Below are 22,766 nucleotides of genomic sequence, written 5' to 3'. Positions count from 1 at the left end.
GGGTTTCTGCCAAAGAGACAAATTAAAGATAACATGAGAATAATTCTGGACACTTTGGAATATTACGAGACACACTCTGAAAAACAAATGGCCTTGATATTTTTAGATGCACAGAAAGCCCTTGATAATGTGAATTGGTGATTTATGTTATTACAGTTGGAGCAGATGGGCTTTGGTAAGAAATTCATTCAAGCCATAGAAGCTATATATCATAAACAAACAGCAAAGATGATGATAAATGGGGAACTGACAGAATTGATATAAGGAAAGGGAAAAGACAAGGTTGCCCACTGTCACCTCTGTTGTTTGGGTTAACATTAGAAGTCTTAAATAGAAATATTAGAGAAGAAAAAGATATAAAAGGAATGAAAAGTAAAAAGGAAGAATATAAACTGCAAGCATTCGCAGATGATCTGGTTTTCATTCTAGAGGACCCATTAGAAACAGCACTTAAATTGATAGAAAAGATAGAGGAATATGGAAAAGTAGCAGGCCTGAAAATAAATAAAGATAAAACGAAAATTCTGACAAAGAATATGTTAGTAAGACAAAAGGAAGAATTGGCGGAGGTTTTGAAGATACAGGTCACAAATAAGGTTAAGTATTTGCGGATATATTTGACAGCAAGATGCAATACACTTAAAGAGAATAATTATTATAAACTCAAACAACAGATAGTGACTGACCTGGTAAAATGGGAAAATTTACAACTATCTCTAATAGGGAGAATATCAACAATTAAGATGAATATACTATCTAGGATTTTATATTTGTTCCAGACAATTCCAATTAGATTAGGGAAAGATTATTTTGAAGATCTAAATAAAATAATGTTGAGGTATATTTGGCAGGGAAAGAAAGCGAGAATAAAATTAAAACTGTTACAAGATGCTAGAATAAGAGGAGGATTTGGTCTGCCTAACTGTGACTTATACCATCAGGCAACAAGCTTGATGTAGGTTAAGGAATGGATAACGCTAAGAAATTCCAGATTATTGACATTAGAAGGACATGATTTGTTGTTGGGATGGCACACTTTCTTATGGTATAAGGGAACTAAAATGCAGGGATATTTTAGAAGACATTATATTCATGAGGCTTTATTATTAAACTGGGAGAAGATTAAAAGCATCATTATTTAAAAATTCCAGTATGGTTATCAACTGTTGAAGCATATCCAATAACATATTTTTAAAAAAACAGTTAGATATGGTGAAATATTAAACGCAAAGGGTGAACTTAAATCTATGCAAGAACTGGAAGAACAAGGTATAATGATGAATTGGTTTTCATATGTGCAAATACGTTCTAGATATGATAACGATCTTAAAATAGAAGGCTTTTATGACAAATTGACTGATTGAGATAAAATCTTGACAGGTACTGATGAAAAGGTGTTTAAAAAACTATATGGATATTGAGGGAGGACGACCTGATCATAGATGATATTTCTGCCACTGGACGGTCCTTTTGGACCTAAACCATCCCGCAGAGAGGTGATAGAGAAGAGTAGGTCCTGCTGATCTCAGGGACACCACAAAGCTCTTATTTCCGACGACAGAAATGCAGCCATTGAAACTGCTGAAATTGGGACAGCTCCAGAATGGAAAAAAGCGGAAAGAGAAAATGTGTCGAATTGGTGAGGAAATTTTATTATTAGAAAAGAGACTACCCCAAAAGAAATCAAAGCTAAATTAAAATTGAAGATAGAAGAGAGTAAGCGGTGAAATTAAGCTACATTAAACTTAGTCTATCTTTTTTTAATTTTTCTTTTTATGGATAGAATTTATGGATGAATGGATTAGTTTTTCTTCTACTTTTTATTCTTTCTTATACCAATGGATTAAAATTTTCCTTCTTTTTTTTGTATAATGCTTGATTGGATTGGCTTTTTTCTCCATTTAAGATTTTTTTCTTTAAATTTGGAACATAAAGAAGAAATAAAAAGGAATATAAAGAGGGCTGTAACAACAGAGGGAAAAGAAGTAACACTGCCACTTAGAGGCTGAAAGCTTGGAAACATTGTTTTTTTTCTTTCTCTTTGCTCATTTGACACTTCAAGGCTTCTCAGCTTGTTTATTGAGAGTAATAGTAAGAAGAGTACAGATTGTTTACACAGGTGTTCTTCGGGAGTTCTATCACCAGCTGGATTGGAGGGAAGAAAAACCTTGACTTGAAAGATTATAATGAACTTGCTTGAAATTTAATAAAAAGCCTTGAATGCTATAGTGACAGTGCTTACAAATTGGAAAAATGGCGCAGCAAGAAAAAGAAACTTTAACATTGCAAATGATTATGTTTGAAATTCAAAAATTATTAGTAGTAACAGAGAAAATTGAGAAGAGATTGGGGAATATAGATCACAAAACAGAAAAAAATGATGGAAAAATTGAGGTTGTTTATCAAATGAAGAAAATGGAGGACAGAGTTCTAAAAATTGAAGAAACAATGAGCAAATAGATAAGAAAATTGTGGATACTGACAACAAACTGAACATGGTTGGAAATGGCAAGAGCGGAATATAGAAAGGGGAGATAGATGGACTGGAACTCTACCCCAGATTTCAAAGTATAGAAGAAGAAAAGAGAGAAAAATTGATGGTCCCAGCGGGGCTTTTTTAGGGGTCAGTGGAGGATCGGCTGTGGCAGCCAGCAGAGCAGCGCATGAAGCCCATCTCTCTTGGGCTTTTCCTTCAGCTGGCAGGAGGAGGAGAGAGAAGCTGCTTTGGCCACTCTCTTCCAGAAGCCCCGCTGGGACCAAAAAGGCACGCTTTTTGGCCAGGAAGGGATCAGCTGCGGATGTGGAACCACAGGGTCTTTTGTGTAAGCTGAGCAGAAGGAGCGGCCTTTCCCCAAAGATGGTCTCATCCACTCCAAACCAACTTGTGTGAGACAAGACAGGCAGGTGGGTGGGTGCGTGACTCTGCCCGGGAAAACGTAGAAGGCACGGAATCAGCTCTGCCTGAAGGCACAAGGGCTTGAAGCTCCCCCCGTGCGCCCACCAGCCAAAATCTCCCGGGAGGCTTTTGCTGGTGGGTGAGCTGGTGGTGGGGGGCTCTGAGCCTTCTCACCTTCAGGCAGAGCTGATTCCGCACTTTCTACGTTTTCCTGGGCAGAGTCATGCGCCTGCCAGTCTGCTTGTCTTTTCTTACACAAATTGGCCAGCTGAAGCTTCCTGTCTTCCCTGAGCAGCCGGCAGCTGCAAGAGGCGTGAAGGGGAGGCAGGCGGGCCACGGCTCGAGGCCCGATTCACGCTGCAGAAATGAAAGGATCAAGAGGAGATGTGGATTCCACCTCCTACTCATTGCTAACGGATGGCAGCTGCTCCTGATCCTCACCTGGAGCCTCCAGGCCAACTTGCTGAAGCTGTGGCTCACCTCCCTGAGCCTCAGCCTGTCACTAGTCCATTCAATCCAGCTGAGGCTGCTCTATCAAACTAGTATTTTCTGAACCTCAATCCTGACCAATACTCAGCTCCATGCTTTCCTCTGCAGATTCAAATTCACCATGCAAGGCAGGCAGGAAGGAAACATTCTGGTATGTCTGTATTTCTACCCCAATCCTTATCTTAATTGCCCTGCTGCTTTAAGTGCTTTCAGAAACAGCTTGTTACATTGTAAGCTTTAGCAGTACACCCAGACTTTCTGTCTATAGACTGAGCTTCTCCGGAATGTCTCTGCCCCCCTCCCCCCCACGTTTTTGGTGGCAATATTATTTGACTTTTATCTGGTCTTAACTTTGTTAAAAATTGCTAAAGGGTTGTTTTAAGATTTTTGGATTATACTTACAATACGGCTGGAACAGCTATTTACAGAAGGGTTGGCATAGCCATAGAAGAAATGGCTGAGAGGCAGGATGCAAGCTTGGCATTCTGTCCAATTTTTTTACTGCTTTTCTGGGGGCATGTGATCTTTCCTTACATCTGGATGGTTAGCTAAGGATATCTTGTGAGGTGAGTGAGATCTGCTGGTATCTTTAAGTGGTGTAAATGGATCTAATTTTTGCTTCTCGTGGGTGGGAAACTGTTCTTTGTCAGTTCACTGAGCACAGGAGTCTCTTGTCTATGGGGAGTCTTCACTCATCCAGGTCATGGTTGTCCCAAATGTGCTTTTTTTAAGAAAAAGCATCTTTGGGACAGGAATCTTTTGCATTGCTTCGGAGTGGGCCAGGCACATGATTGCTCACTGATAATAAGTGGATCTTCCTTCCAATTTGTTTTCATTTTCTTTCATGATAATATGACATAGTAATGTCACTGCGTTAAATTGTTTGCTAGCCTGAACTGACGAATTGAAACTGAATAGTTAAACTGAAAGAGTTACTGCGCAGGTCATAAGGTCTTATCTGACAATGATGTACTGCGCATGCTTATCTTTTTTTATTACTTCACACATTCCAGAGACTTCTCCTTCCCTTTTGATCTTTGTCCATCTACCAGGAAACTGGGAGACAGAATTGCTTTTTACCAAAATGTAACGATTAGTTAGTTTTGTTTTATTTCCATTTATTATTTTTGTATTAAAGTTTGTTTTGTTAATTAGAATATGTTTCTCCAGGATTTTATTTCTTTTCTTCGCACTTTAAAGATAATGCTGTTTGGAAACGCCGCGGTCTAAGCCTCATCTAGTTCAGGGTGAAATCTTCCCCTGACAAGTAACATGCCACCAATTGTGGAAAGTTAGCACCCACCCCTCTCCTAGAAGAATGAAATATTTTGAGAAGTATTAAAAAGAAAGAATATGTTTCCCTCAATGGAGGGAAATGGAGAAACATGTTTTCTTAGAGGGAGAAAGCAGCCCCCACCTTCAGAGTCTGGAGGCGGATGGTGATGTAAGTGGTAGGATCCCTTCCAGACCCCTCAATCCCAATACCATAACTAACCTGAGGAGGGTGATCACGTGCCACCTGAATCGACACCTGGTTTGTACCGGGGATTCGTTGGAAGGCTGTGATGAGGGGGCAACCCGAATAGCCTCCTCCTGTATAATCACATACACAATCCCAACCCGTACATACCATGCGATTGTCACAAGGATTGAAGTCATCAGGATTATCCTTGTTCAGGTCCAGATTCCTTGGGCATAGGTATTTGTGTGCAGATTGATACGTGTTGCGCCACCCATCACCCCCACAGGTAATATGGACCGCCTTGTCCATTGCAGTACACACATCAAAGGTTACTATAAGAGGTGTGTAGCCTTGTTTCAGAGCTACAGTGGAATTTAGGTAATAAAGCCATGAGCGTTTTTGATAAATCAGGCTTAGACCTGCCCAAACCGTGACATTAATCCTTACGAGAACCTTGGGATTAAAACATACGAGAGTGTTACCTTGCAGGCAGTAGCTATACATAGTACTATTATTTTCACAGGTGGTTGATTGGGGCACACAATTTGGAGGGCTTGTGTGTGATAAACCAACGTCTGAATAATCCGAGTACCCACCAACGCCTTTTTCATACATGGTTCACAATTATCGGAACCTGGGGGTTTCGGAAGGTAACAGAGGATGCTGTCCAGACTTTGGCACCTTTTATACACCTTAGGCGTCATGGGCACCTGGGTACAGTTCTTAACCCCTGATCGACCCTTACATATTTTTACCCGAGGGTGATCGTATCCAAAGGTGCAATCTTGTAATGGGGGACTCAATACCGAGGTACTACAGTCTTGCGGTTTTCCTATTTTAAACTTGAAAATGTTTTTCTTTTGACCTTGCATACATGAGGTACACGTGGGGATTTTCCTGTTACCTGTGGTTGCGCCTTCCCCTGATTTGTCAAGAATCGTAATACCCGATTTGGCTGTTTTATTGGTGTTTTGTGCACGTTTGTGTCTGGGATGTTTTATTCCTGAAAGTTGTATCCCTGGGATTATCTCAGGAATGGGCCTTAAGAGGTGACATAGGACAGATGAGTTATAGAGGTGATCCGGGGCCCACTTCGTACTGTTTGGGTTAATCCTGCACTGCCAATAGTTAGTATTCTCATACTCACAAGGGGACAAACCTTCCTCCTTATGGCATTTGGGGAATCACTAGTCACTATGCAGAAACTGTGCACCCCCCGGCCCATACATGAAACAGCTGCAACAGGGTGGAAACGGCCCCGGCCCCATTGTTTCATATATGGGCGGACATATCCCATTCCCCCCTTTCGGAGGAGTGACTGATTCAGGAAAGCCCAGTGGGGGTCCCAGATCCCTAACTTGTTGTTCTTTAAGGCTCTTGGTGCGTAGGGTCGGGTACAGATACATAGAGTTAATCACAATTGGGATAATAAGAAGGATGACCACGACCCAGAAAGTGGGCATAAGGCCCCTCCTAATCCAGGTGGTTTGACGCAGTCGCTGGGAGTTTTCCATTGTGGTTCCTCAGGGCTCGGGACGAGCGCAGGTTCCACGGGAGATGCTGTACGTTGCCCATGTGAGGGGTGACAGCATCCGGAGTGCCACCTGCAGGGGGTATGGAGTGTTTGTCACCCGTCCGTAGAGAGACAGCTGCCGGAGTGTCGTCAGGAGGGGTGACCGTCCCAGGCGATTTTCAAGGGATCGCGTGGATCTGCCTCAATGTGCCACTGAGGAGGGGCTGCTCGTTTTACTTGCGACCAATGAATCCAGGGTTTAATCTCCGCAACCTTAACAGCAAGGGGAGAACAGATAACAACAGTATACAGTCCTCTCCACTTGGGGCCCAATGGCTCCTTTTTCCAGTCCTTGACCCAGACCACTTGGCCAGGGTGAAAGTTATGGACCGGAGTCACAATGAGATGAGGCCGACATGACAATACATATTTTTGCAATTTGAGGACTATGGCATTCAGGGTCTGTAGCTGCTTAATTTTAACCGAATCCGCAATCTGAGCAGTAGGATGCATTTGAGGGGCGAGGAGGTTGGGCACCCATCCGTACAGCAGTTCAAAGGGCGAGAGACCAAGATCCTTGCTAGGTGCACAACGTACCGCTAAGAGAGCCATGCTAAGCACATCAGGCCACTTCAGGTGAGTTTCCTGGCAGATCTTGGCTATCTTTTCCTTAATGGTGCGGTTCATTCTTTCTATGCGGCTGCACGATGCCACGTGGTAAGCACAATGGAGCTTCCAGGTGATCCCCAGGATGGAAGCCACCTTTTGCGTGGCTTTATGAATGAATTCCGGGCTATTATCTGACGAAATGCGGGATGGCAGGCCATAATGAGGGATGATGAGGCACAGAAGGGCGCGTGTAACCTCGAAGGCCTTCTTTGTCCTGGTAGGAACACATTCGGGCCAGCCCGTATAAGTGCAGACCAAAACTAACATTGCCGTATATGCGCCAGATCGTGGCATGTCTGTGAAATCAACCATGAGGGAGTCAAAGGGGTATGATCCCTTTGGATGGTGTCCCTGAGGAAGAGTAGGGCCCTGGCGGGGATTATTAGCTGCACACACGTGACAACTGGCACACACGCTGGCAGCCATACTCGCAAGGTTGTCAATGTAAACTTCTCGGGCCAGTGCCTTTTGAAGGTCGGTTTTGCCCATATGGAGATTCTTATGAAGCGATGTCACTGCATCCCACGCCAACTGTTGAGGGAGAAAGACTCTATCATCCGGCAAGACCCACCATCCCTCCTGAAGGCGTGCCCCAATGGCTACGGCCTGTTGAGTTTCATGGGGTGTGTAGGAGGGTGGATATGATGGGTTGGGGGTTCAAAGGGTCAGGCAAGTGGCTTGCATCTTCAGGGGCTGGAGAGCTGCAGCTTGGCCATTCGGTCAGCCTTGTTATTGCCTCTTTCATTGTCCATGGCACCCTTTTGATGTCCCCTCACATGCATAATGGCCACTTCCTTAGGTGCCCACACACTGTCCAAAAGTCTCAAAATCTGGGGACCATACTTAATGTCTTTTCTTCCCGCGGTGATGAGTCCCCTTTCCTTGTAGAGGGCCCCATGGACTTGTATGGTAAGAAAGGCATACTTGGAGTCCGTGTAAATATTAACCCTTAAGCCTTGTGCTAATTCCAGAGCCCTCGTGAGAGCATGTAGCTCAGCCAATTGGGCACTCGTGCCTGGGGGAAGGAGCTCTGCCTCCCAAACCTCCTCAAGAGTGACTATAGTGTATGCCGCTTTTCATGTTCCCTCATGAAGGAAGCTGGTGCCATCCGTATAAAGGGACGCATCGGGGTGTTGGAGAGGTTCGTCCTTCAGATCTGGGCGGCTGGCATATATTTTGGCTATAGTTTGGAGGCAATCGTGCGTCGTTTGGGCATCAGGCTCGGGTAAGAGGGTAGCCGGGTTGAGGGCATGTGACTGAATCAGTCGAACAGCTGGATTATGAGTGATTAAGCCTTGATATTTGAGCATCCGGGGTTTGGTGAGCCACTGATGGCCTTTTCGATCAAGGACCGCTTTAAGGGCATGCGGGGTGTAGATGTCTAGTACCTGGCCAAACGTCAATTTATTGGCCTCTTGGGTGAGGAGCGCTGTGCCAGCAACCGCTTTAAGGCAGGCCGGCCATCCTTTTGCTACCGGGTCCAATTGTTTGGACAAATAGGCCACTGGACGGTGCCAGGTACCGAATTTCTGAGTCAATACCCCCACAGCCATGTTCTGCTTTGTGTCAACAAACAAATGAAAGGGCTTGTCTAAGTCTGGGAGGCCCAAGCTGGGAGCCTGGGTGAGAGCTTGTTTAAGCTGCAAAAAGCTGGCTTGTTCCCCCTTTCCCCAGTGCATAGGCTCCTTCTTGTGTCCCCTTGTGGCATCATACAATGGTTTAGCCAGTAGAACGAAATTTGGAATCCAAATACGACAGAACCCTGCTGCTCCTAGGAATCCTCTAAGTTCCTTTCAATTCCTTGGTGTAGGTAATTGACAAATGGCCTCTTTTCTTTCGTGTCCCAATGCCCTTTGTCCTTGTTGTATATCGTATACCAGATATCTGACCTCTGTTTGGACTAACTGAGCCTTTTTTCTAGAAGCCTTATATCCCCTCTCCTGTAGGAGATTCAACAGGGCTGATGTATTTTTATGACAACGTTCCTGATTGTGGCCAGTAACCAATAGGTCATCCACATATTGTAACAATACATCAGGCTGAGGAATCTGCAACGCTTCCAAATCCGTAGCCAGGGCTGCTCCAAACAGGGTGGGGGAGTTTTTAAAGCCTTGTGGGAGACGGGTCCAAGTATATTGCTGCTTGCGACCCATGACGGGGCTTTCCCACTCAAAAGCAAATAGGTGTCTGCTTTTCCAATGGGTGGGGATGGCGAAGAAAGCGTCCTTAAGATCTATGACTGAGAACCATCGCACGGTTGGAGGGATCAGTCCTAATAATACATAGGGGTTTGGAATGGTGGGGTGGATCATGACTGTGGCTGCATTGACGGGACATAAATTCTGTGCCATTCTATAGTGCCCCTCTCCCTTGGGGATCGGAAGGATTGGGGTGTTCCACTTTGAATCGGTAGGAACCAGGATCCGATGGTCCAAATACAGATCAATGACTTCTTGGATGGCTGCTACGATGGATCGGGGATATGCCCTTTGGCGTATCCGGACGAGGGCTTTCATTGGGAGCTCCTCAACTATTATAGGTGGATGGTGGGCTGCGAAGTTGGGGGGGGTTATCTTCCGCCCATAATTCAGGTACTCTAAATTCGCGCCACTTGTCTCCGCTTACTTGTATGACGGTCATAATTCTCCAGGCCTCCTCCCGGGGTACTTCTAAGTTAACCTGGCCGTATTTAAGATTCATTTCCCCGTCTTCATTGAAGAAAATCTGGGCTCGGAGTTTGCAAAGTAAATCTCGGCCCAGCAGGGGGAGCGGGCATTCAGGCAAATACACAAATTGATGTATAATGGAATGCCCGCCTGTGGAGCAGAGTAGTGGCTTCAGGAGCGAATGCTTCTGGGGGCCTCCCATCGCCCCTTGGATGTTGATTGATTGGTTAGAGAGGGGGCCCAGGGGTTTTGTAAGCACCGAGCATGTAGCTCCCGTGTCTACCAGGAAGAGAATTTCTGTGCCTCCAATATTAATGCGGACCCGGTTCAGGGAGGCTTCTGGAACCCGGTCGGCTTCAGTCCTCCTCATCTATATTGGTCAGCTGCATCAAGGGGGCTGGGGGATGGAACCCTCGTCTTCCTCCGCGTCCACGACCGCTGGGGCATAGATGGGGGTCTCTAGGTGGCTTGGGTTGTCCAGATTCTCTCGCAGACCCCCCGCCATCCCTTGCTTTTGGGGGGCATTCCTCCCTCCAGTGTCCATGCTGGTGACAATAAGCGCATTGATTGCGTCCCAGGGGCGCTCCCATCTCTCTGTCTCTCACTCTTCCTTCCCCTTGGGGCATCGTCATTATGGCTGCTGCGAGGAATTCGGCTTTTCGCTGCATTTTAAAGTCTTTTTTCTTTTCCTCCACCGCTTCCCTGTTCACAAATGTTTTACGAGCTACCTCCACTAATTCGCTCATGGGCTTCTCTAAAGCTCCTTCAAGTTTTTGAGGTTTCCGGCGTATGTCCGGAGTGCTTTGAGAGATGTAAGCCATAGCCAACATTTGAGCGTTTTCAGACGTAGTGGGGTCTATAGGTGTATACATTTGGTAGGCTTCAATGAGTCTGGTATAGAAAGCTTCAGGGCTTTCGTTGGGCTCCTGGTGGACAAGGGAAGGTTTTGACATATTGGTGATTGGTTTGCCATCCATCCGGATAGCCCTAATAATTAGCTGTTGGAGTCGGCGAAGGTTTTCCATCTGTGGGGGATCATAAGGATCCCAGTGGGGATCCCGGGAGGGGAAGCGCACGTCCATATATTGGGCCAATGTGGATTGTGCAGGGACTTCAGGCTTCAGGATCTGACCGACTGCTATCCTGATTTTCTCCCTTTCTTCTGGATTAAACAGAGTGGTTAGCAGTTGTTGGAGATCCCTCCAGGACGGATTATGGGTGTCCATGATGGTTTTAATCAGATCCGCCACTTCGTTGGGTTTTTCGCTAAAAGGGCCATAGTGGATCTTCCAGTTAAGGAGATCCGAGGTAGAAAAAGGAACGTGTTGGAACAAGGGGCTGGCCACCACTTTAGTTGGGTCATCGCGATCCACCAGGAGTTGGTCCACTCTTCTCAGCGGGGCCGTTATGGTGGGTTTGGGATGCCTAGCCCTAGTGCGCGTGGCTATGGGGGGGTCTTGCATCTCCTCAGTTGGTATTCCTCCACTTGCTTCCATCCCTTCTCCTGATCCCATCTCCTCCTTAGGTTCTGGGGAATCCGGGCGCTCAGTGGCAGTTAGATCCTGTGAGCTCTTGAAGGAGTTTGTGGCCGAGAGTACGGAGGATAAAGCATCCAGTCTGTCCTCCATCCAGGTGGCTCCTGAAGCGCCCCCCGATACACTAGCACTACGCTGGCAGGGCCTGCTGATGGATGGGGATGGGCGAGCAGGCAAAGGTATTAGCCTTGCAGTAGCCACTGGAGGGGCGACATCTTGGGAGATTTCATAAGGCGGAGGGTGGGAGAGTTCTTCTGGAGCACTAGGCATTACAGGCTGGATTTTCTTTGGCGGGCATTTTAATGTTAAAGTGCGAGACATAATGACTGTGCACTGTTTATTCTGGCATTTTTTCATCCATGGAGGGGGTCTATGTACCAGATAATACCACACATCTATATAGGGGGCCTGATCTGGATGCCCCAGTTGGGGGTGAAAGACCAGTTGGTGGACCCTAAGAGTAATTTGGGGATCGAAAGTACCTACAGTTGGCCAGTCAAACCCGAAAGTGGGCCATTCTGATTCGCAAAATACCCTGAGTTTATGCCTACTCCACCTGATGCCATAGTCCTGAGACATAAATTCAGCTTTAAAATGTTGTAACATGCATTGGAGGGGGGTTAAGGGGGTACTTTCGCTACCACCCATGGTCCTCCCGGGGTCCCAGACAAAACAAATAAATCTCACTCACACGTTCGACCCACGGAGCCGGATAACCATAGTCACCAATGGGAACTGCGAACGCCACACACACGCACACACAGCCGTCCGACCCAGGGAGCCTGATCAGCAGGGTCACCGATGGGAACTGTGAACGACTCACGCACCTGCTACTGGCCCAGGGTGCCCGATCACCAGGGTCACCGTAGGGAACCGCAATAGCCTCACAAAGCACTTGTGCTTAGACAATCCACCCAGAGGTACGTGTTCAGTTAGCGTCGGGGGATCAGCCCGCGCCACCGGTTCGCAAAGGAATCCAGGTGTTCTGGTCCGGCTCTGTAATGAGTCTGGCTCTAATTCAGGGGTGGGGGTGGGGATCCCACAAAACTTGCCTGAGTGGATCCCCTCGTCCCGGCCGGCCGGCATTTCAGAGCTCCTGGTCTCTGGTCCTTTCTTAGTGGTTCTTGGAGTTGTCAGCCGCTGGTGCCATAGCCCTCGGTCCCCTGGAAATCCCTCGGAGCAAAGGTCCATTGGTGCCAGGAAAGTTCTCTTGGACCAACCAGGCTCCGACACCGGGGTGGACACACCAGAGGGTCCCAAGACCCCTCACGGTCCTGAGTGGAGTCGCCAGAAATGTTGCGGCGGATTGGGGCCCAAGACCTCAATTCGCCAGGAATGGGATGTGAGACCACAAGGTTCGAGAGAAAACAGGTTTATTGATGCATCCGAGTTCAGAGCGTTAACACAGCAAAGTCTGAACTGTCCTGGCTAGGCCCAGGACAGGGGTTTTATACCCACCTGAATTCAGGGGGTTTACCCAGGTGTATACTTCTGAGAAAAAGGAGGTACTGGGGGAGTATCAAGGGAGGTTACATACCATATTTGATAATATTGCACATTATACATAAAAGTGTGGAAAGCACCCTTTGGAAAAGTACATAAGCAGAAGTGAAACCGTGGGCATCAGCACCCTCCTAATGCAACAGTTTATTAATACACAAGCTGTCAGATTCATATCTTGCACAAATTACATCTATTTCCCTTTGTCCGTCTCTTTAAGCATTTTGCAACTTCTGTTTCTGTAAAGTTTGTAACAGTTACTAAGCAGCCTAAATCAAAGGTCAATAATATGCTGACTTGAATATCCTTCTGATATAAGGGAGCCTGAGGGGCTCCCCTACCCTTCAGGTAAAGTACCTATTTACCTGCTGCCTCAGCGGAGCATTACACGTTACCTACAGAAAGGAAATTTTCACAGAGATGCATGAGCCAGAACCTGATCTACGTGAATTCTTTCTCCAATCATCCTTGTAAGGTCATGGGAAAAGGAACTGTTTATGTTGAAGAGCTCGATGCACTCATCTCTGATGTTTATTACATACCTTCAGCAACTACTAATTTGCTTAGTAAAAGTCACTTGTCTAGAATGTTAAAGTTCCAGATTCACCACCTCGAAAAAACAAGTTACATAGTTAAAAATGGAGATGTTGTTGCTGAAACCATACTAATTGGTGGTGTTTATTACATAAAGCCAAAGCCTAAACCGCAAGCACAGGCAAGTATACAAACTCCAAAAAGGGAGAGCACAGGCCCAGAGAGAGTTGCTTCAGAGAGAGATCCTGTAGCTACTCCAAAGGCTCCTAAAGACAACAAACAGAAAATATGGAAGCAGGTTGCTCAGATCAAGCCTGAGGTTCCTCATGAAACTGTTAATGTTGAAAATTCACTAACTGGTAAACCTTTGCATTCCAGGTGTATCCACAAGTGGCATAGAAGATTGGGGCACGCCAGTTTCCGTGTTCTTAGGAAAATGCCAGAGTTTGCAAAAGGTTTGGATCTAAAGGGGTGTAAGGTGTTTTTGGATTGTGCAGTTTGCAGGAAAGCTAAATCCAAAGCAGCTGCAATTCCCAAACACGCTACACGCCTGTCAACATGCATTTTTGATTTGGTACACACTGACATAGTGGGTCCTTTTCCACCAACAATTGGTGGTAAAAAGTATTTTCTGACAATTGTTGATAATCATTCTAGATATGGATTTGTATATCCTATGAAAGAGAAATCTGAGACCTTTCAGATCTTTAAAGACTTTGCAGCACTTATTTCTACCCAATATCAAGTTCGCATCGCTAGAATCAGAGAGTGACCGTGGTGCAGAATTCATGTTTCCAAGACTGGATGCGTAAGAATGGAATTCTTCATCAGACATCTGCTCCATAGACACCGGCTCATAACAGAACGAAGACAAGGGGTTCTACAAACCATGATGCGTTGTCTCCTAGAAGATGCCAATCTCAGTAACATATTCTGGGGTGAAGCTATCAAATATGCAAATTACATTGTCAACTGTAATTGGAGCAGTGTAATAAATCAAACTCCTTTCTTCATGATGTCTGGCTACAAGCCAATCTCAAGAACCTCCACATTTTTTGGTTCATACACTATGATGAATATTCCCTTGGCTCAAAGAAGAAAAGGAGGTCCAGCAGCAAAGAGACTGAGATTTATGGATATCGATGATAATTCAAAATGGAGCAAATTTATTGACTCTAAACATGTAATTGTGATTTCTCAATCTGCGAATTTTGAGGAAGATATTGACTGGTCCAGGATTCATTCCAATGATCCTGGAGTTTATTTTCCTAGAGATGATGTTGCAGATGTCAGGCAGCCTGATGATCAAGATTCACAGGCAGATATTCCTTCTACCAGTTCTTCACAACCTGATGTTCCATCTTCGCGAGCCACAGATGCTGATGCTAGCGACGAATGTGAGGGCAAGGACAAAGCAGAAGAAGAATGGACTGTTGTTCCAAGACGTTCCAAGAGGGTCACAAAAGGAATCCCTCCACAACGATATTCGTGGCAACTGACAAAAACACCCTTGCCTTTGATTTGCAATTTTACACTTCCTCCTGATATGTTCACACAAATCAAGCAGCTTCCTGATTCAGAGCAAGACAAATGGTATCAGGCAATGCAGGATGAAATGGACAGTTTAAAGAAACTTAATGTATTTACACCTGCAAAACCTCCAGCAAACAACAAAGTCATCGGCACTCGATGGGTCTACAGAATCAAGAAGAAACCGAATGGTGAGTCTTTGTACAAAGCCAGACTTCTAGCTCAGGGTTTCGCTCAATGTTATCCTGAGGACTATACAAACACCTACTCACCGACAGTGAGAACTGAGAGTGTAAAAATTGCTTTAACCACTACAACTATTCTTGGTTTAGAAGTTTTCCAGTTTGATGTGGACACGGCTTATCTACATGCTGACCTAGATGAAGAGATCTATGTGAGAGGACCTCCAGGATTCTGACAGCAAGAAGGGGTTACCTGGTTCCTAAACAAAAGTCTTTATGGTCTGAAACAGTCAGGTTTAATGTGGTACTTATGTCATACTGACAAACTAAATTCAATGGGCTTTATTAAGTCCAAAACTGATGAGTGCATGTTCACAAAAAGATCTAACAATGCATATGAGACAATTCTTGTTTATGTTGATGATATTGTTTATATTGGTCCAAATAAGAAAATGAATGAGATTTTTGCTTCAGATGCTTGTAATTCTCTAACGTGGTTTGATGCTTTGATCACAGATATCTGGACACGTCCGATTCGACCGATCACCATGGTGGAAGATAATGAATCGGTGGTTTATATTTCTGAGTCACATTTCACAGGTTCTAGGTCCAGACACATTGACATTCGTTATCAAAACACAAAGCAATTAGTTAAACAAGGTTTTGTTAAATTGCAATATGTATCTACACATGATCAAATTGCTGATATGCTCAACAAACCGCTTCCCGCAGCTCGACACGAATATCTGCAGAAGAAGATGTGCCTTATTTGATGTTATTCACCCAACTAACAAAAGAAGGAGTATCACTGCGTTAATTGGTTTGCTAGCTGTGCCAAGATTTATTGCGCATGTCACAGTTCTTATCTGCAATGATTTACTGTGGAGGTCACATATTCTTTCTTAACTTTCACTTCCGATCTTTTGTTCACCTGCCAAGAGAGGTAGGCACATAGCTCTGCCAAGATGTGATTAATTTAGATAGCAAGTTTGTATTTTTACTTTCTTTTATGTTAAAATGTTTTTTATTAGATCATGCCTCGGGTTTATTTTTGCTTATTCAAGAAGTATACTTCTTCATGAACTGTGAAACCTGACTCCACCTTTAAAAATTCAGGCTTCCGGTCTTTGTCTCTGTGCTACTCAGATAAATCTCTTGTGGATTGCTACTCTTTGAACTCCCTGGAGTGAAAAACTTTGCTCTACTGCCAGGGTGATTAGAGAAACTCTCTTCTGCCTGGACCTTCTGCCTCCTGGACTCATCTGGCTGCTCTGCCGTTCTGACTGTCTATTCTCTACACTAACTGAACTCTTTATTCCATAAACAATGCCTCCTAAAAGACCACCTCCTGGAAAGCCTGGCTTTGCTACCTCTGCCCCAACATCAGCAACTTCCAGCCCTGCTACACAATCAAAGATAACAGACCTGATGCAACTTAAAAGTACAGAGATGGATTTCCAACAAATATTTCAGCAACCTTTACAGGGACAAGAGGAAATCAAGAAACAACTAAAGGAGATGAAAGAAGAAATTAAAGAGAATCAGGCCCAAATTTATAAGAACTCACAGAGACTGGACCTTCTGGAGGGTGGGGCGGCTGAGATGAGGGAGGTGGTGGAGGTGGTGCAGAAGGGAAACAAAGAACTTGATACCCAACAGATGAAAACAGAATTTGAGAGAATGTCCTTTTACCTTAGATTTTAAAATGTGGTGGAAGCAGATGATGAAAATATAAGGGACATCATGACAAATATTTTGGCTGAATACATTCATAAAGAAAAACAACAGATGGAATGGGAGATAGATCTGGTTTATAGAGTGAACTCAGCCTATGCTAGAACACACAACGTACCCAGGGAGGTACATATTAAATTCCTTAGAAAAAGCACAAGAGACGAAATTCTGGGTGCACAAAGGGGGCAAGCCTTGACATACCATGATAGAGAAATAACCATCCTGAAGCAGATCCCCAAGAAAGTGAGGGAAAAAAGAAAAAATTATTCGCAATTAGCGAATAAATTATACCAGAAGGGGGTGTGGTTCAGATGGCTGATGCCTGAAGGTATGTTAATATTCTGGGAGGAGACAAGAATTAGAATCAATACACCCATAGAGGCACAGGCCTTTATGGAAAAAAACAAAACACACCTAGAAAAAACAGAAGATCCTACCACAGATATGCAGGACACGGGAGGGGCCGGAGCTCTGTCGGCGGGGGGGAGATGGGGCAATACCAAGAAAGCTCAGATCACAAAAATGAATAAGAAAATCTTTTTGACATAAACTGATCGAAAGTACCAATGGAATTAACATGTGGACTATATACTACTATGCATTAAACTGATTGAAAGTATCAATGGAACTAACATGCTGACTATATATGACTATGTATTAATGACTTTTACCTAGATGTATACTATGAGTTTGGAGGGAGGGACGCCTACCACACTTTGCAACTGCCAAAATTTGTATACCTTTTCCACTACCTTTTCCCTTGTAAATTTAAAAAAAACCAATAAAACTTTGTTTAAAAAAAAAAAAAGAAGTATACTTTGAGGAGAAGCCACGATCCATCATCATTAATTACAAAGGTTTAAATTATATCCTTGTTAGTGAAGCACCCCTTGACTTGACATTGAGTTGGCCATGCCCCCAAGTCACATGACCACCCAGCCATGCCACAGAGAACCGATTGTTAAAAAATTTACATCCCACCATTGTGTAACATGTCTCATACACAAAGCTCTAGGCAGCAGCCATTCACCATATTTTTCCTAATGACATTGATGGAATCCATTGAATATTTGATAGTATTATTGGAAAATGTGTGACTCGGAACATTGGTACTTTGTGGCACATTTGTTTATAAGTATTGTTTATCACCCATTTTGTTTCAAGGCCACATGTAAGGTCCTGCCTCTAGTCCCCAGTCAAGAATTTATGGACTCTTGAGACAGTAGCATTTCAAAAGGAACCTTTTATCCTCCCACACACATCCCTGCGCCCAATTCGCTCACACAGGGAGGGGCTTCTCCTGGTGCCGTCCACTGGGCAATGCCAGCGGGCGACACCTAGGAGTAGGGCCTTCTCTGTGATGGGCCCAACCCTCTGGAATGACCTCCCCCCCGACATCAGAACCACCACTGACTTCCGCTCCTTCCGGCAAAAATTGAAGACTCACCTGTTCCGATTAGCGGGCCTGGCATAATTACAACTGTTACCTCCTGGTAGACGTATTATTAACTGGTTATTTTAGGGGTATTGTTTTTAATTTAATTTGTGTGTTTCTTAGGGGTTTTAAAATTATATTTATATATACTGGCTAACTGTACAGTTCTTTTTAACTCTATTTTAACCTCCTCCATATTTAACTGTACATATTTAATTTTTCTATTTATTGTATTTTGATGTATTCTTTGCATGGACTGTACACCGCCCCGAGTCCCTTTTGGGAGAGGGGGCGGTCTAGAAGCACAGTAAATAAAATAAATAAATAATAAATAATTTAAAGGGAGTGATTGCAAAACAAAAAGCAAAGTGGGGTCTGAGTTCACCCCAGGCAATTCAGTTAGGATAAAGTGGTTAGAAACCCTTCCTCTCCGTTTGATGTTGAATGAGCCAATCCACAGTTGTGAAGATGTTGTGGAAACGGTCATCCTGAGAAGGAGATTCATTCCCATGTGTTTCTTCTGTAGGCTTCCAAACTTAAAGAGAACCGATGGTCCTCCCCTCTTGTACATCCCCCAAGGTAAATCAAAGGACAGGGCATAATAGGTGACAGGGTAAAAGTTATAAACTAGGGAATTACAGGATAAGGAAGGAAAACAGGATGAGAATAAAAGGAATTGAGGTCCCTCTCCACTTGAATGGTAGTATCATGATAGGGATCTGACATGTTTTCCCCCTTTTAAAAAATGAGATGATTACCTGTAAGAGAGAACAGAAAGATGGACATCATACAGCGTTTGTTCAGTTTGTTAAGATACTTCAAGTGAATTTTTTTCAGCAATGCAAGGGCCCTAACATGTTTCTTAGCTACCCACTCATTTTGTGAAGGAGGTAAATGTGTCAGCCTCTACTTTGCTTGTTTGTTATTGGCTGCCATAGAAATGGGGAGGGTGGGGGATCATGGTATTTGGGGGGAACAGGTGCTGGAGGAGTTATTGCTTAGGGAGTTTTGTTCTCACCATCTTCTGTGCATGCTGATGGCTCGTGTTTGGGTTTGGTCAAGGTCAACTGTTTCTGCATACCAACTGAATGAGGCCATTTGAAGATGCATCTCACATAACACCTTTGGGAGCTGGAAATTGGACATTGGGTTGGGATAACTGGGGGGAGGGTTGAGGGCAAACATTTTATAGGTACCAGTTAGTGCTGTTTTGCTTCAGATCTTGCTTCACTTTCGCTGTTTTCATTTCATGTCCAGTAAAAGTGTCTGTCTCTAAACAAATGGAGTTGAGGTTGTTCTTTCTTGGATTTTGAGTGAGGCAAGTCTGACATTAAGCAAGATCTGAAGCAAAAAAGCATGAACTGGTACTTATCAAACGTTTGCCCAAAACCCTCCTCCCAGTTACCCCAACCCAATGTCCAATCTCCAGCTCCCAAAAGTGTCATGTGGGGTGAATCTTTGAATGGCCTCATTCAGTTGGTATGCAGACTCCAGGAGACTAGGTATTGAGTTGAACTCCTGTGAGTGTGGGAGTCAAGGATTTCTTTTATTTCAAAGTGTTGTTCCCCTTCCACCATAATAGGGGCCAGAGGTGTGCTTTCTTGCAACCTTAAAGGGGATGTAATTTCAGGTTTCAATAGGCTGCAGTGAAAATCTGGGTGAACCTAAGTGTGTTGGGGAGTAGTAATTCTACCATTACTGGGTTGATGATTCTAGTGATTGGGAAAGGCCCTATGAATTTGGGTCCCAATTTCTTTGAGGGTTGTAAGGAATTTTATGGACAGGTAAACCTTATCACCTATTTTAAATGGGTTTGATTCTGTCCTTCTTTTGTCAGCTTAGGCTTTAAAAGTAGCTTTAGTCTCATTCAGGGGCTAGTCTCTCTACTGGCCAGGTGTTTTGTAGTTGTTGTATACATTCCTTAAGTGTATACAACACTTAGCCAACCACACAAGGGTGTGGTTGGTTTCTCTACTGGTAATTCTGGCATTGGGATGAAGTCCTGGCCAATGGCAACTTGAAATGGGATGAACCCGGTGCTAGAGTGCACAGAGTTATTATAGGCAACTTCTGCAAAAGGCAGGAGGTCAGTCCAGTTATCCTGTTAATAGTAAATAAAGCATCTTAAATATTGTTCCAGAACTGAATTCAATCTCTCTATCAATCCACTAGTGTGAGGAGGATGACTAAAACTTAGGCCCTGGCTGGTTCCAAGAAGATCCAAAAAGGCATTCTAGAACTTTGAAGTGAATTCAACCCCCCCCCCCAATCAAATATTTTCCTTTGTGGGTCCCATGTAGTTGATAGATATGCTGAATGAACAGTTTGGCAAGCACTTGAGCAGAGGGGATGTTTTGGCAGAGAAAAATGTGGGCTTGCTTGGAGAAAATGTCTGTTATGACCCAGATCCAATGCTTAGCACCCGCTGGTGCCTTCAACCCCCAATCCTATGGCTACTGAGCAGCCAGTAACATGAAGGGCAAGAGAGGAAAGGAGGGAAAGGGAAGAGTCCAGGAAATTTGTTCTCAAATCTAATCTGGGAGCCACAAAAAGTAAGTCTCACTTGGGCCAGACTGAGTTGAAAGTGGGGCCATGCACGGGAAACAGAGAGGCATGGCTTCAAAATTAACTCAGTCTCAGGGCAGATTGGATGTGAGAATGACCCAATCATTGGAGGCTTCCCCATTCTCTACAGAGAAACCATAATCTCTCTCTCCAGGGGGCTGAAGGCTCAGCTACTGTCTGTAAAAGACCGAGGGTTTTCCCTTCTTTCTTCTTTGCTGCTGCAGAGATAGGATGGCAACATAGCTTTCAATGTCTTTTTTAAGAGATGGCCACCAGAATTGCCTTTTGATAAGGTGTAGGGTTTTCAGGAAACCAAAGTGATCAACCAGTTTGGAGTCATAGCATGTTTGCATGAGAGGAATTATCTGACTAGCTGGGATGTATAATTTTCCTCCCACCCAAGCTAAGTCATCTTTAATTAAACAGATGTTTTTATGGGCTAGGAACCAGTCATTGGTTTGTAGTGCTTTTTTAAACGCCTGAGTCATAGCATTGTCTGTTAGTGGTTATTGTTTAGCTTGCACCCTGGTCATCACTTTAGTTGCCAGTTGAGAGGCTGGGAGCAGAGCTTTGATCACTTCAGGTTTCCCAGTATTAAGCTGAGGCTTTCTGGATAGTGCATCTGCTAAAAAGTTCCCCCTGCCCCAGGGAAGTGTTTTAAGTTGAAATTGAAATGTTTGACATGTTGAGCCCAGCAAATTTGTTTTGGGGAGAGTTTCCATGGGGTTTTTAGGGCCTATGTGTTTTATGATAAGTCCAGATATTGAAAGGGATTTTATTCTCCTCTAGGAAATGTCTCCAAGTAAGGAGAGCACACTGTTCAGTGTCAGTTAATTTTTTAGACATGTATGCAAAGGGCTGCAATTGGTTCTGTTCATTTTCTTGGAGTAGGATAGCCATCCTACTGCTATGTCACTGTATGATGAATGGCTGTTCTGGATCTGGATGTTTTAGGACTGGTTCGACTGAGAACAATTGTTTCAGTCTATCAAATGCTGCCTGGCATTCCATGGTCCAGTTTATGGGCTGCTTTGGCTTTTGTTTGTGCCCCCCCCCCCAACCTGGTTTTTAGTAGGTTAGTGATTGGGAGCACAATTTGTGCAAATGCTGGGATAAATTGCCAGTAAAAATTTGCAAACCCCAGGAAGCTTTGTAGTTATTTGTGGGGGGGGGGAGAGCCCAGTCAATCACTGCTTGCACTTTCCCTGGGTCCATTTCCACACCCTCATTGGAAATCCTATATCCCATGTCTTCAATTCTATCTTTGTGGAATTCTCATTTGAAAAGTTTTGCATAAAGTTTCACAGGGTGGAGTTTGTTTAGGATCATTTGGACAAGGTTTATGTGCTCGGCTTTTGTCTCAGTGTATATTAAAATGTCATCTAAGTACACTAGGACACCTTTGTATAGATGCTCATGGAGCACCTTATTTATTAGTTGCATAAACACGGCAGGGGCACCTTGTAATCCAAATGAGAGCACTTTGAATTGGTAACACCCTAAAGGAGTATTAAAAACTCGATTTCTTCCCTAACCCTGATTCGGTGGTAATCCTCCCTTAAATCCAGTTTTTTTGGGGGGAAAGGTAAAAAATACCCATCTTTCTTCTTTCGGAATAGCACCAGGGCAGCATTTTTTGGTCATGTGGGTTTGATGAAACCTCTTGCCAGGTTTTTATCTATGAAGGCTCTCAATTCCTTGAGTTCCCTTGGGGATATGTTATACATTTTTGGTTTTGGTAGTTTAGCCCCTGGGGAAATCTCAATAGCACAGTCTGTGGAGCAGTGTGGAGGAGCTCATCGAAGCTTCTTTGCTGAACACCTCAGCTAGGTTTGCTGTTTCTTTGTTTGGATCTCCCCCATTTCCTCCCTTCAGCCATCGGGTCCAGTCACTCCCCATTGAAATTTTAGAGTCCCCTGCTTCCAGTTCATTCTGGGGTTCCAATTCCTCAACCAGGTGAACCCTAGAATTAGTGGCCATTCCATTCCTGGTGCCACAATGAAAGCAAGTCTCTCATCATGAGTCCCCATGTCCAGGGGTTCTGTGGCAAAAATGA

Source organism: Natrix helvetica (genome assembly GCF_964273705.1).
Source record: "Natrix helvetica genome assembly, chromosome: Z".
Lineage (NCBI taxonomy): Eukaryota > Metazoa > Chordata > Lepidosauria > Squamata > Natricidae > Natrix > Natrix helvetica.
This window is presented reverse-complemented; position numbering follows the sequence as displayed.